The sequence below is a fragment of the Lepisosteus platostomus genome, chromosome 24 (genome assembly GCF_059453375.1).
Source record: "Lepisosteus platostomus isolate fLepPlt1 chromosome 24, fLepPlt1.hap1, whole genome shotgun sequence".
Classification (NCBI taxonomy): domain Eukaryota; kingdom Metazoa; phylum Chordata; class Actinopteri; order Semionotiformes; family Lepisosteidae; genus Lepisosteus; species Lepisosteus platostomus.
Genome location: NC_142634.1, coordinates 14444584 through 14457664, shown reverse-complemented (window position 1 = coordinate 14457664; position 13081 = coordinate 14444584). Strand labels below are relative to the sequence as shown.

Sequence of the window (13081 nt, the reverse complement as noted above, 5' to 3'; positions counted from 1 at the left end):
CACGCACGTACAGACACACTTTCTTTCTCTCTTTTTCTCACACACACACTTCAAAAAGAGAAATAAGAGAAAGAAGGACTCCCGTTGAAGGCAGAGAGAAGGCGAGATCTCAGCACCAAGAAATACCCTGCGCTTCTGTGCTCTGTAGGTTCCAGATTGTATGGATGTGTTGTGTGTTGCAAGGAGCTGATCCCTGTTGATTGGCTACTTGACGCTTTTGGACCAATTGTGTGGCTTCGTAGGCGTGGTTTTGACAGGTCGGGTGGAGGGGACAGACTTGAGTTATAAAAAGAAGGTGTCGGAAGCTGTAACGCTACAGCGAAGCATCACTACTCCACTCCATGCAGTGTGAATATGTCAACATCATTAGGCTGGGGAGGGTCGTTCTCGTCGGACCCAGCGAGGAAAACTAGCTCGAGCCTCCTCTAGGTGGCTTTGTTCATAGGAAATCACTATCTGTGCGCATAGCTGGGAAGCTCGCCTTCAACGCGACTAGTGCAGTTCCAATCACACGTTTGCCGATGGCTTTAAATTGCATAGTGTTGAAGGTAGGGACCGGACTGTGTCCAAGAAAGATGGATACATGTGCAGTAGCTTCTAACACTTGCTACAAAGTCGTTTCAGTCGTTTAAAAAGAGTAGAGGCAGACACGCAGGTTCTTATAAATCAGTGGAAGACCAATTGCAGTTCAAGTCATTATTAAAAACGGGCATAATAATGTATTCATGGCTAACATCATATATGTATCGCATTGTTTGCTTTTGAAAATTTAACGATCATACAGCTTGCATATTAAAGCTTTAACGCTGGCCGTGCCCAAGTCTTCTAGCTACACCCAGTCTGCAGGACAGCCCTGTCTCCTTCGCTCGGCTTGTCCGTGTTTGAGATACCGGTCACATTTCCATATGGAATATATCTAATCTTAGGAGCGCGTTGTTTTGTGCCAGTATTCACCCTTTCGTCACCCAGAGAGTCCTGTCGTACAGAACGTCGGGGTTTAACGTATCAAGCAAACCGTGAAGCGTTCAGAGATTGCTGTCTAAGTCTATATCATTCCCCGTGCCCCTCTTCAATAGGGTGGGAGCCGGAGAGAAATGAATTTAACGAGGTGATTTAATTATCTGGCAGTGGCGCCTGATGGACGCGGTGTCCTCGGCGCTTCTGAGGGAAAGCACTTTTTCTACGCTAAGCCTAAAGCAGCTTAAAACGATGAGAGCGAAAGAGACGGCGAGAGTGGGGCTTGTAGGCTGTGCTTGTGTGTATTTACGCGAGATAGTGCTGGAAAAAAAAAGCCGGATCTAAATGGCTGAAGATAGGAGCGGAACATTTAAAGTGATTAGCTCTTCTAGCGTTGCATTTTTCGACGCACATTTTTAAGAGAGCTTGGCGCCGGCCCGGTGACGTCCATTTCGTAACTAACATCTATATCACTTTCCATTCACCAGAAATCGCCACCTCCGATCCCTGCAGCGAGAGAGAGAGGTTCGTATTCAGATAATGCCGGTTATAATATAACCTGTATTGGTAATACATTTTAATCAACAAGGATTCGTAGCACTGGTGGAAAAAAAAGAGTAATGCAAAGATTTATTATTAATCACAAGCCATAACAGCCACACTCGTAATAATAGATCACTAGCGGTGGAAAGTAAAATATTTCATAGTTTTTGATTTACTGTCAAATACTAATCTCCGATCTTTAAGAATTTGCAAATACTATGCTTGGCGTTTTCAGGTGTCTTAAGGTCTCACATTATATTTTGAAGAGCGGGACATGTAAATCGGTATATATTACTAAAGTACAATACGCCCCGCTTACCCTCTTCTGTTGTACAAATTTGATTTTTCCTTCTAAAACGTCTCCTGTGTTAGCTAGGACTTGTTGATTTGTTAAGCCATTGAAGGAATCAATCTTCTGCCTCGAGAATCTCGCATCGTTTTTGAAAGCTCTCTCGTCCCGAAAAACTGTGGTAGGGGGGACTACGAGAACGCCAATCAGCATCTGCAGCAAAATAATAATGCTTATTAGTTATTTTAATTTAACGTTCTGTTAATGATGTACAAACTTCCGCCGATTATAAGTGACCTCCTAAGTAAAACCCCTGGAGACTCGTGTTATGTGGGAGGCTGAGCTAATCTAAGGATCAAACGCAGTAAGGTGTGAAGTCTTTTAGTCTCTCCCCGGCCGCCTCATGTGAGTGATAAATCTACACTGGCGCCGACTACGCACTGGATGATTAATTTGCAAGTAAACATCAGGGACTGAATGGTGGTCAGCCATCTTGGTTAAACATTGACTGCGAACTGTTCATCGCGTAACCTGTCCGCAACCTGCAGACACGCCGGGCCTTCGCGCGAGAACGAGGTTTCTTTTTTCCGAACCACAGAAATGCTTATGAAATGTTCGACATCTGAACAAAGTCCATAAATCAAGTTCAAGACCTGAAATGGTTAATGTTAATATTTACCCGGCCTTTTTTTTAATTTTGCGTTTCAGTAGCAATCCCAGATTTGTTTACATTTGCTCAATTTCCCGATTTCTCCAGTCACACGCATTTGCCTGGTCTTTCACGCTTGTTCGGTCCTAAAAAGTCATGACAGAGACGTTAAATTGGATTTCTCTCTCAATCTTTCATCTCGGCCTTCCGTGTTCTTTAAAGGTGACTCTCCGTGCAATGGTTTCAGACCGAGCCAGGCGCCCGATGGCTTGATATTGTTCCAGTTTGACCCAGAAACGTGAAGCGAGACGAACAAATTGAGGAAACAAGCCCTGAAGAGTAACTTTCTTATTAAAAAGCCGCACAGCTTCTCTTTCAATGCATGTTGCTTGGGAGGGGTAGTGTTCGCCTTTAATGTGTTAAAGTTTCGCCTAGAGGAGAAATACACATTAACCTTAAAGATTAGAGCGGATAATCTTGTTAAAAGACTTCATGGTGTGTATTTTCATTTTTAACATTTTTTATTAGCCGAGCCTGTTCTGATTGAAGGCATGCCTTTGGCTAATGGCTTTTTTTTTTCAGTCTCCCAATCTGGTATGCTGTTGTGACAGGAACCTACTGAACTGGTCCGGTTCCCAAAGTTGTTTTGTAGGATATGGTGAATTGGTGTTTTGCTTGGAGATCATAGGAAGATCGCATCTCTTTCAACTCTTTTTAACACATGAGTGAGGCTAACGTGCGTTCTTAAACAACGGTGGTTATTAATAATATTACTCCGATGTTACCGACTATTTCTCAGAAAGATATGAAATTTGGAGTAGTAGTAGCTGTTGTTATCCTATTTTATATCTTAGAATTTGAATAGTGGATAAACACACTTTCCCCTGCGAATAACGATCGCTCAGTGTTGCGTTTGAGCCCGAAGGACGTTGAATCCTCTTAGGAGGCACCGTTCGACTGGTAAGCATCTGTATGGAGGGGGGCGGGCTCGTTTACTTTGACAAGTTTGGTGTAAATATTCTCTTTTGCACGTGTGAGGTCTGGCGTGGGCCGATTACACGCTCATTCTTCTTTAAACTTTCACCTCTGTTTGCAGCACATTTTAATTTAGCAGAAGGTGTCACCAAATAGGAAGCACTGTTGACACAGCGGTACCCTTTCATTCTCAAAGGCCACCGGTCTTAATTAAGTAAGCTACCCTCAGAGAATAGTCAATACACTATATAAACTTTTACAGGGTTAGTGCTCTGAGGGACTCGCGGTGGCAGTAAAATGCAGACCTGACACTGCTGATTGATGGCTAGTTTGCTATAGGAACGGTTTTATATTAACAACAAGGGCGAATATCGCCATCAAAGAGCCATATATTTTGGAAAATTCTAAACTTGACTCCTGCGTGGTGTGTTCACTGCAATAGTGATCATCTCACTCGGAAGGGAAGTACTGACATACCGCACAACAGTGAGCAAACCTTTTTTTTTAACCGTGACAGCTAGAAATGTAACTTTTCACAATCAGTTTCAAGTAGTATAATCTAAACCTCAAAACCGCAACACTGGGGGTTAAACGCCATTGTTTAACGAAGCAGTTTATGCGGTGTGTTATCATTTTTATAATTCGTTGTACTGGCGGAAGCTAGGGCGGATATTATGTACCTAAGAATTAAAAAATGCTAAACTATTTCATTTTATCCACGATTTATCTCAACCAGCCTTTTACTTTTAGTCCCTTTATACTTAAAATAAGTTTTTGCCTTTAAGGAAACAAAATGAAATCAATACGTTGTGGTGCTTGAGTGGAAAGAGATGGTCTGGGACAATTTTTCCAGAGATTCCTTTTATTGATTATTTTAAAATGATGAATTATGTAACTGTAAACATTAAAGCTATCATGAAATTGTTCCTTACCTAGGAAATGAAGTGGTACTCTTCACTAGAAGCGAATTTGACGTTGGAATGTCAAATTCCAATACAAGAGGTATCATGATCCTAAATTGCATATATTTAACTATATTTCACACCAAAAGAAGGCCCCACAGCCGAAACGTTGTGTTTCCTTTCTTCTCTTTCCAACATGGAATAAACTTTACTTGTTCCTATATTTAACTATATCTGGCAAAACTGTTAAATATTCCTTCTACACCAACAGATGATAATTTTAATTAATGCATTTAAGAGTTATATTTCTGATGTGATGAAAATAGCAACTGCAAGTAAATTAATGACAAATAGACATCTAATTGCTGATAAATGCCATCTAGGATAATAAAATGGGTGTTGAACCTGCCACCCCTGGTAATAAATCATTTGCATTTTAGAGATGGCAATAGAAACTACGTCAACAGTTCTAGGCAACATTTCTTGATCACACCCAGGTCTGTGGATTGTAAAGCCTGTCTGCCTGTTTTATCAAACTGCATGCATAAGGTCACATATAGCTGGAAATATTTACCAAAGCATGGACGTCTATGTAAAAAGGAAATATTTGTGTGTGTTTTTTTCAAGCCTGAAGTCCTTATCTGCTGTATGAAGTGATTTCATCAGGAATTCATGATCTCACTGGCTTGAGACACTTGGCCTCTAATCCATACTCATAAGAACAGATGGAATGTTACAGACAAGAGCCATTCAGGCCATCCAGCTTCTGTGGCTGCTGCTTGCTAACGGATCTGGAGATCTCACCCGGCCTTTTCTTGAAAGATACCAGGATAGGAAGATATCGGCTTCGACATCATAGCAGGGTCCTACCACTCTCTGTGCCCAAAAAAAATCTGTCACCTGTGCGTTTCCAGCGTACTTCCTTGTAGCTTCAGTCTGTATCTTCTGGCTCATGTTTCATTGTTGATTCTGAAGAAGTCAATGGAGTTGAATTGTAATGTCTTTTTAAGTCTTTAAATGACTGGAACATCACCACCTATGCATCTGGTTGCTCTTCCGATTCCAGCCATATTGTTTTTTTTTGTAACATCGTGATTAAAATTCTACATAGTATACTAAATGAGGTCTTACCAGTTCATTGTACAGTTGTAGCCTATCCTCTTCTTACAATTAATGCATAGTCTTTAGATAGTATCACTTTGTTAAGATTGAACATTGTTAGACACCTGTGGCTGGTGAATGTGGTATTAAATGAAGTGTGATCCATAGCCTTCGGGAGCTTTTTCTAATGATGGAGATCATAATCAAGGCTTACCTGGAGGTGGTCTAATTGTCACTCTTGGCTGTACTAATCCCCTTCACACTTACACAGTGGCTGTGTAACTGATCTAACAACCTGGAATGTTAAGCTGTTTGACTGCTTCAAGTATTTATTGATCCAAATTTGATCAGCTTTCTCACTGAGGAAGTCTGAGTTAAAGTTGACTGGCTGCAAGATTATCCCACTAGCACATTCAGTGGTAAGCATCAGAAAGCCTGGTTCACACCCTGTTTCTGAAACAAAGTTTGTATTACGGAATTCTTGTGAGGTGGGTGTATTGGGACACTTGTGTGGGCGTTGGTCACATGTCTCATGACTAGCTGGGGTATTGCACGGCTCTAACTCTCTTAAAGTGTTTGATTTTCATTGACACCGAGTTCAGATCCTGTTTTCTATATATATAAAAATCATATTTGGTTCAGGCCGTCAAAACATGAGAATGTGTGGATTGTCCAGTCCCTTCAAAATCAATCTGCCTTAACTAGCCAGCTGAAGTCCCTTCTTATGTGCCAGGAATGGACAATTTGGATGTGTGTTTGCTTCTGAGAAACACTAGGTGGTGAAATGAAATCTTTACTAGTATTTTTTTACTTGTGGTTCCATAGTTTAAGACTATGTTATAAGTAGGGTTGATGTTTTATTATAAGTGTGTTCTAGCGCTATAAAAATCAATGAGGTGCAAATAAGTGCAAATGTGTTGGTTAGAACAACCCAAAAGGCATTTAGTTACGGATCGACTAATCAATTAAACTTATTTGCTTAATTGTTGAAGATGACTGTTTCTTCAACTGCATAATCAAAACCAATGGTTCCAAACTGTTGTACTGGGGGACTACTGTGTTTATTTTCACTTGGGCTTTATTCCTAATCACAGTTTAATTGACTTCAGTTTTCTGTCTGGAGCAAATTTGTAATTTTGCTTTGAGCTCTTAACAGGTCAAATGGGATTTGTAACTGTTACCAACCTTGCATCTATTTCACCATTACAGAACTGCCCTCAGTCAGGTGTGTTTTCTGAAATTTCGCCAGACGGATCTCTGCAGAAGAAAGCAAAGCTCATCTCATTGTGGGAGTATTTGATACAGTGTCATTTCCACCTGTCTAATCATCATAAATTGATCACCTGTTTGGAGATGAATAGATGCCAATAAAGGCAAGCAACCCGAGGGAATGTGCTTATATTTCTGCTTGTTGGAAACGGTACCCTTAAAGTCAGAGTGTTTTCTCATAGTCGGGACTGTGCAGAAAGACGTTTAACACGGAATCGGATCAATTAAAGTAATCAATTAGCACTGGAGACTCGGAGTTCAGCTGGGAAGAAAACCAGCAAACTGTTTTTTGCTGTTTTTGTTGGGTGAAGACGCTGTTACAATCCGATTTTGAGGAAAGCACATAATTCGATACAGCGAAGTAAAAGGCTAGCCCTTCCTTGACATTGCGTCTCTGTAACTTTTTTTAAAAAATGCCAATTAGTCAAACGGGCATGCGTTTTAGCAATATTTTGTTAACGAGTTCTTTTCTTTTCGAAGACTCGCAAGGTGCTTACACTCTGGAAATAGTGCATGGGATATTTTTGCTTTGAAGACTAAAACCACTGCAATTTGTTAGATATAGTTTTAAACTTTCGAATTGACGAAGAATGTTGACAATGTAGAAAAACAGACTTGTTACCTACTGTAGGATCAATGGCCCATCTTGTCACTTTTTATTATATAGGTTACTGCAGATTATTTTTGCTGCACTCGTAAATCCTTTTTCAGTGTTTTGTTTCGGATTCCAACATTATAAAATACAGAACGTCATACCGCCTTTCTTTTAGATATCGGTTAACAGGTTGGTGTGAATAACTGAGAAGATCAACTAAAGCCTGTTTTCCCTCCCTTAAAGTTAAAGACTGACAGTGTTCAGTGACGGTGCGAATAGTTTTCTGTGATAAAGACTCGTGGTGTTGCGTGGCGCCCGTAGACTGTGAGGATTTGCGCGAAACGACGACGTCTAAATTCACTCTTTAACTAACATGAGTGTTCTGTGTCTTCCCTGAGTACCGCTTATTGTGCCTCCTGCCTGGAAAAGAGTAATGGTGAGAGCACTTTAAGTAGTAAGAAGTTGAGGTCTTTACGTCTTGAAGATGTTTTCTATGATTAAGATACTTCTCAAATCATAGTCGCCGGAAATAGGTTGTAAGGGTCTTACCCAAGTAAATAATGTTCTCATGTTTCTTATTCTATGAATTCAAGAGGCGGTGTGCGTGTATGAAGCAGCATTCTAAGTTATCAATCATCTATTAGGCTACTGCGTTTTTTATTGAAAATGTGGAACTATCTATCAATCCAACACTTAAACGTAAAACAACCGAATATTCGGAACGGGATTAATTGTGAACGTGGGTGCGAAAGAAGTGAGCCGAGGAAATGGGTGCAAGTTCTCGCGTTTAAGGTCGAGTTTTTCGGCTCCGATCCGCTGTCAAGGGACAAAACGCAATCGCTCTTTGAAATATTTCCAAACAGTAGGGTTTAATCTCTCAGCAATCGTGCTGGCTCTGAGAAATGTGGCATTGGATCCTTTTCTCGCTGACATAAGTTATTGCCTGGGAGGCAAATGCCTAACAGATGCGAGAGCTCTTTAAGTATCGATCGGTGCATCAATTTTTCTTGGCGCAGAGTGATGATGATAAAAACGGAAGTTGGAATAGTTTGTTCTATAATCTGAAACTATTCCCTTACATATTACAGATTGATCGTTTGATCAGAATGATGCTAATTATCATTATCAAAGAACTAAAAGGTAATAACTGTGTCCCACAAGAATTAAAATAACGATGGTATTGGAGCTACAGAATATTATATTGAGATCGTATGAAAGGATGTGTCAGCGTTACTCGCAGGTATCTCAGACAGCTGTCATTAACTGTTTGTTATTAAAAAAAAGCCAATGAGCGTGCTTCCTCTGTGAGGTGTAGGCACGGTCTTTCTAATAAATGGAAGATCTTATTATTTGTGCTTATCAGTCCTTAGCTGCACTTATTTAATTCAAGTACTTGCTGAAAAATAGCACGTTCAATGTTATGACTACCCATAATTTAAACTGGACAGGCACTCCTTTTTCACACAGCCCCTGATTTATAAAGATCAATACAATGTGTAGCTGAGTAGTTGGCTACTGAAGGAAAACGGAATAAATCTCAGGAAGAAAAAATCAATTCCGTTCGACATCATACAGACATTAGGTAGATCTTTCTTTAAGAATCGATTTGAGCTGGATGAGTGGAGGTTGGTGGGTTCTTCAAATGGCAATTTGATGTGGAGGCCACACTTCCATTGCAAGTAAGGAATCCGAAAAATTCTTCTTTCAAAACGGAGAGGTCTTATTACACTCGATTACACCCTGATCTCGCTCGGATATCAGTACTTTGAAATTCTTGAAGATACGTAAATAACTTAAGCCACTATACTACAATTACAAGCACACTTTACAAGCTTGTTCCATTTTACTGTTCTTTAACGAGTTCTACTTACTTTCGGGTAGTTTTATGCTAAATAGCATAACTAGTGTCAGTCAAGTTCAGCAAAGCGAAAGCAATCCGAATCATGTGGCTTGTGTGCCTTTTTTGTATACAAGTCCAGCAAAGACAGTAAATAACAATAAGGTAAAAGTAAAAAAATGTTTTAAAGTTGAAATAGTCCGAAAACGCCATACAAACACCAAAGTAAAGCTATAACAACAACAACAACAACAACAACAACAACAACAATAATAATAATAATAATAATAATAATAATAATAGTTGTTGTTATTATTGCTTTATTAACGTTTCACTTGACGTTTCCCGTTAATTAAATCTGGATTTGACTGGATAGTTACCAGCAGTTATTTGACCTGATTGTGACTCTACCGACACTCAGAAGACAAAACTTGTCTTTGATCTAACTTTGTGCGTGATTAAATCAATAGGCTAAATTAAACTGTAAAATACTGCTGTCATGGTTGGCTCATATAACATTTAAGCTCGTTTTAATTAAAAATAGTCTCTATATATAGAGTGAGAGAATTCTTGCATTCTTCTCCGTTCAACATTTTTCATCATTCTTGATAAGCAGTTCCATTAAAATGCTAATACATTAACCAAAACATACCGTGATCTAGCAATTCAGCATCTTAAAACACGAAAGCACAGATAAATAAAATAATACATATTCCTTTGATTATTTTTTTCAGTTTTTTAAAAAATATGGACGTTTCATCCTTGAAATAAAAATTGTGTGTTTTAAGAGTTACATTGTAATTGAATCATTTCCGTTTAGCAGCTACTTCATTTGCAAACACGCCTTTCCTTTTACATACAGTTTGAATACCATTAAGTTTAAATATGGTGCGGTCAATGTTGTTACTCTTGGTTGTACTGCCTCACAACTTTGCAACTTGTTCGCTGGACGGTTCCAGAAATATAACTTTATAATATTATACTTGAATGCTGAATATACAATTGAGAGCATAACAACTGAGCACGTTATTAAATAATAAGTGTTAAGACGTTGCAAGGAAGTGTATATGTGAAGAATATAAGATTTCATTTGATTTTTAAAATATTTACTTTAAGCACAATATTATACATACTAAACGGAGAAGGATAACCACAGTTCCATAACAAAGTCTACAGAACATTTTTATTTCTTATTTTCATTCATTCAAAAATGTGTTGCCTATTCACCGTCATCGCAATTTACAAACGTCCACTGGGCGACTAGATACCTCTGAAATATTTAAATATAGTAAACTCATTCCCGCTTTTGTCGGTCGTGTTGGTCTCAATACTATGGTAGGATTTCATTCTCCGGTTTGCTATAAAATAGCACTTGATCATGGAGGACGCGAGGTATGTGAAAGTAACAGGCCACCGGTGCTATACTGGGGGAATTATTAATATTAACAGTAGAACCAGTAAAGGTAGTGGTATTAGTGATGTCTTCAATCCGATAGAAACACATCTACTGTTTTCCAGATCGGCTGTTCAGATTGAAGTTTTCATATGCAGGTGACGACCGTGACAATCAGCTGTCCGATTCGTCAGTAAACCTGCTCGATAATATTTACCGCGCTATTTTGTTGGTTTAGTTTAAAATTGTAGTTTTAAGACTGCAAAGTAGTGTTTTTTTTAAAGTAGATAAATATCCCCTCGGAATATTGTGGTGTACCGACGTGTTATTTGTTTCGCGTGATTAGGGTAGATTAAAGCAAAGTTAGTGTGTGAAAATGATAAAATGGTAGCCTGCAATTAGTCAAAGCTATATATTTTAGATACAAGTTAATACGTTTCAGCTTTGAGGTGGCTGTTTCGATATGAATTTCGGTAACATGTATGTGTCAGGATTAAAGTTGTTCACTGGGTACCTCATTGACATTGTTTTGCGTTGTTATTATTGAAAAACAAGACATGACACGGTAGATTAGGACAAAAATAGATTTCAGATCTGTTTTTCGTATATTAATCATGCAACTACACGGACTAGTAACAGTGTTTATAGCAGTAAGTGCAAATGTGTTATGTATACTGGTTCGAATTCCATAATTTATTCCTGTAAATTATAGAACACATTTATTTTCCATAAGGATTCAATCGTCTGCTACACACATCGAGGTTAAATGGAGGAAGCGATGTTTACCTGCTTGGATCTGCCCTGCAATTGCAAATTGCACTTCTGAAACGGGTAACTTGCCTAAATAAGAATAAAAATAAACCCTGAAGGAAAAGACAGAAAAAAGTTTTCACGAACGAGCAAGTGTACTTCACAGAAGGAAAGCGTTGTTTCCTATGTGGACTACGATATATGTTTTGATCACATATGCTAAGAGTTAAAATTGTCAAAACGCTATGACATTTGAAACATAAACAAGGCCTCCAAACTTTACAAAGACATGGAAAATACAAGAAAGCCACATGAAAGAAAAATACGTAGGAAGCTGTGGGGAGAAGTGTTGTCATTTATTCTGGTTCCCTTTACAGATGTTTTGCATAAAGCCATGCTCGGTTTTAATGAGGGGGAGTGTTTGAACGTTAGTTGAACCTGGTTGGACTGAGGGAGAAAATCCTAATAAGACTGAGGGGGTGTTCCGGCCTCTCGACTATGACTTCCATTTTTGCGTAGCTCTGAGCCTGTAACTCCCTCAAGAAAACCACACGGGCGCCCGCGTACACCTTTATACACGTTGTACGTGTAACTTTAGCTTGGGTCTTACAGTTTTAAAAACCTGCTTTGCCTAGTTCATACCAAAATAACTTTCACCCCCCCCCCCAAAAAAAAAACCCGCCTGTTCATCCACAGTCTGCAAACTTCAGAAACAGCCATGCACTTCTCATCCTTTCCGAGCCATATTGTGTTGCTCCCTGCTGTGATTAAAAAAAGCTAATAAATTAAATCTGAAACCGCAAACCCAGTTTTTGAGAAAAGGGGTTGATCTCTCCCTTCTCTCTCTCTCTCACACACACACACACAATCTTTTGCAATGCTACTCTCTGATTTCATTATGAAAAGTAAAATACAGCGGGGTTTCTCTGAAGGTACGTATGGTCTGTTCTTTCGTATACTAACGACTTCACATCGCCCATTAGAAAGTCGTAGCAATTTGAAAATTAACACCCTAGGCTTTTTACAACACGATATCCAACATTGATCATGACCTGTTCTAAAGAAGACGGTATACATCAGCTCAATCAGTAATTCAAATATACGTAAAATACGACCTATTGTATATTCCCATTATAATTATTACATAGGGATATTTAATAAGACAGTTATCGCCTAACCATACACATGAATGATTATCGTGACAGCAAGATCAAGATCAAGCCTGGAAGCTTGAGAAAAGGGAGAATATTTCACATGTCGGACATACGTTTGCAAAAAAATAATTTGCATGTGTACTTCTGTAGCTTGTTCTTTTTTTTTCTGTAAACAGAGATCGCAATGAACCGCGAACAGTTCGCTTTCAAGCGCAGGAACTATAGAATCAGCCCTGCTGCTTTTAGGCCTTGGTCAGGAAGTGAACCAGATTTCATTGAACAAAATCTTTTAGATCATATCTTAACATCTGAACTCGAATGTGTATGGACTGGCCAGTTATTTTGGAATACTGGGCGTGTAAAAAATCTTAGGATAGGCCTTTAAATGAAATTATTTTAGAATTTATAATTTGTATATAATTTAAACATTAAACTCACAATAATCGCGCCTCACCAGTAAAATGGTTACCAGGACCGTAACTTTTAATTATTAACGATGAACAGTAAAGGCAGGTTCTGTTGCCTCGCTTCATTATTTTTTGACTAAAAGTTTCCCAAGTTTGTAAAGTGTGCAATGAGATTATTTATTTGAGGATTTTCTGTAATTTAAAAAAAAAACTGGTCCTCTCATTTACCGTCTTTTTTCAGCCTATCAATTCTATTTTAG

General features: G+C 38.8%; 2 long non-coding RNA genes across 3 annotated transcripts in view; both read left to right on the top strand.

The window, feature by feature from the left end:
- Positions 1 to 13081, top strand: part of LOC148641750 (uncharacterized) — an 81084-nt gene that overhangs the window by 659 nt on the left and 67344 nt on the right. The window lies entirely within an intron of this gene.
- Positions 401 to 6407, top strand: LOC148641751 (uncharacterized). 2 transcript variants are annotated; one of them, XR_015929706.1, is made up of 2 exons: positions 401 to 1482; positions 4943 to 6407. It is a non-coding gene; the product is annotated as an uncharacterized LOC148641751 (long non-coding RNA). The 2 variants fall into 2 exon arrangements; XR_015929707.1 differs by having other exon boundaries at positions 401 to 3398.